This window comes from Eulemur rufifrons, chromosome 30 (assembly GCF_041146395.1).
Source record: "Eulemur rufifrons isolate Redbay chromosome 30, OSU_ERuf_1, whole genome shotgun sequence".
Classification (NCBI taxonomy): Eukaryota; Metazoa; Chordata; class Mammalia; order Primates; family Lemuridae; genus Eulemur; species Eulemur rufifrons.
This window is the reverse complement of record NC_091012.1, coordinates 53264573-53267139: the sequence shown is the minus strand read 5'-3', so window position 1 is coordinate 53267139 and position 2567 is coordinate 53264573.

Here is a 2567-nt window from a genome sequence, read left to right as displayed (position 1 = left end):
TATCTCCAATAAACATATTTCATATCATTCTACTTCTCTCTGTTTCCTTGGCCTCCACGGTCATCTCTGCTAGGTCATTGCAGCAGTCTCCTCCCTAGTCTCCCTGCTTCTATAAGTCCATTCGCCGTACAACATCCAGGGCCAACTTTTAGGTATGTAAAAAGAGTCATATCACTTTCTGCCATGGTTTAAATGTTTCCCCCAAAGTTCGTGTGTTGAAAACTTAATCTCCAGTGCAACAATGTTGAGAGATGGGATCTTTAAGAGGTGATTAGGTCATGAATAATGTCATTGTGCTGGGGTGCGTTTGTTATCTTGAGCGTGGTTCTGTTCTAAAAGCTAGTTTGGGTCTCACTCAAGCACTCTCTAGCTGTGTGATGCCTCCTGCCATGTTATCATGCAGTAAGAAGGCCCTCACGAGATGCTGGCTCTTCAGTCTTGGACTTCCCAGCCTCCAGAACTATAAGAAATAAATTTCTGTTCTTTATAAATTACCCAGTCTCAGGTATTCTGTTATAGCAGAGAAAATTAGTACCAAGAAGTGAGGCTATTGGTATAACAAATATCTGAAAACGTGGAAGTGGCTTTCGAACTGGGTAATGGGTAGAGGCTTGAAGAATTTGGAGGAGCAGTGTAAGGGAAGCCTAGATTGCTGTGAATTGTGGACCTAAAGAAAGAAACTGAGGCAAAATTGATATAAGTAGAGAGTTCAGTTGGGCCAAATTTGAGAACTGCAATCCGGGAGACACAGATTCCAACTGCCCTGAATGTATGCTCCGATTAGCAGCAGTTCCAAGTGGATTTTTAAAGGAAAAAAGGAAAGGGTAGTTCCTACATTGGTTCATTAAAATAACATAAGCTATTTATTGGCTATACATTGTTCTTTGTGTCACAAATTCCAAGAATATGAAGATAATAGGTGATGGTCACATTGTGCAACTTGTGATAACATTTGAGGGTATTTATCAGCTAGTTTGGAAACTACAGGGAAGAAAAGAAAGAACAAAATGCCTTTAAATGATTGCCCCCTGGGCATTGGTATAGAGGAGAGGGCATGACTGGAGTCTCATACACATGTATCTCTGGGCCTGATAAATTTTATGTACTTCACAAAGCTCAGACTGCTCTGAGCTCCTCAGAAGGGAGCGTTAAGGGCATTTCTGGTGAGGGCTCAGAAGAAGACAAGAGCTACAGGGAAAGTCTGAAGCTTCTTAGAGATTACTTAATGGTTATGATCAGAATGTTGGTAGCAATATGGATGGTAAAGGCCATTCTGATGAGGTCTCAGACAGAAATGAGATGCAAGGTATTAAAAACTGGAGTATAGGCTATCCTTATTATAAAGTTGCAAAGAACTTGGCTGAACATGCGAGAGGGCTTTATGGAAGGTGGAATTTAAGGGCAATGAACTAGGATATCTGGGAGAAGAAATTTCCAAGCAAAATATTGAAGGAGCTGCATGGCTACTTTTAACCACATGTAGTAAGATGTGAGCAGAGAGAAATTATTTAAAGGTGGAAGAAGAATGGAAAAATGTGGAAAGTGTGCAATGTGGCCATATAAAAAGTCAGGCATATTTAGGAGGGCAAACCAAGGGTGTGGTCAAGTGATCGTTCACTAAAGAGATAGGAGGCAACCAGGTGCTATTCATTAAAACAATGGGATAAAGACCCCCCAAAGGCATAGAGTAGGCTGTTCCATCCATCACAGGCCCAGAGTAGGGCCTTAAGTGTAAGTTTTCCAGAGCTGTGCCCACCAGACCTTAGCTGCCTCAGGACTCTGCTCCCCTCATTTGGGCAAAGCATTCCTCAGCTGCCCCAGCCATGGCTCAAGTGGGGCTGGGTGTGGCTTGTGCCACTGCTCTGGAGGGCACAAGTGATAGGCCCTGGCAGCATTCACATGGTGCTGACTCTACAGATGAGCTGAGCGCATGAGCTGTGGGGCCATCGTGGCCTCCACCTAGATTTCAAAGGATGTATCAGATGGCCTGGGGGCCCAGGCAGAGACTTGTTGGAGTGGCTGAGCCACCACAGGGAGTCCCCACTGGGGTAATGCCTAGTGGAGCCATGAGAGTGGAACTGCCACCGAGACCCCAGAACTGTAGAGCTACCGGAGTGCAATGCCATCCTGGGAGAGCTGCCGGCACGAGTCTCCAACCTGAGACAGCTGAAGTGTGCGCTGAGCTGAGGAAAGCCATAGGAGCAAGACTACCTGAGGCCTTGGGGGCCCAACCCTTTTTCCCGATGTGCCCAGGATGTGGGACATGCACTCAAAGGAGATTAGTCTCCAGATTTAATGTTGTTTACCCTGTTGGGTTAACTTGGGACCAGTTACCCATTTCTTCTTGTCTATTTCTCCCTCTTTGAATGGGAACGTCTATCCTATGCCTGTCCCACCATTATATTTTGATAGTAGGTAACTTGTATAATTTTACAGGCTCACAGCTGGAGGTAAATTTGCCTCAGGATGAATCAAGCCTTGAGTCTCACTCATTATCTGATTTAAATGAGACTGGACTTTCGACTTTTGAATTCATACTACAACAAGTTAAGACTTCTGGTGCTATT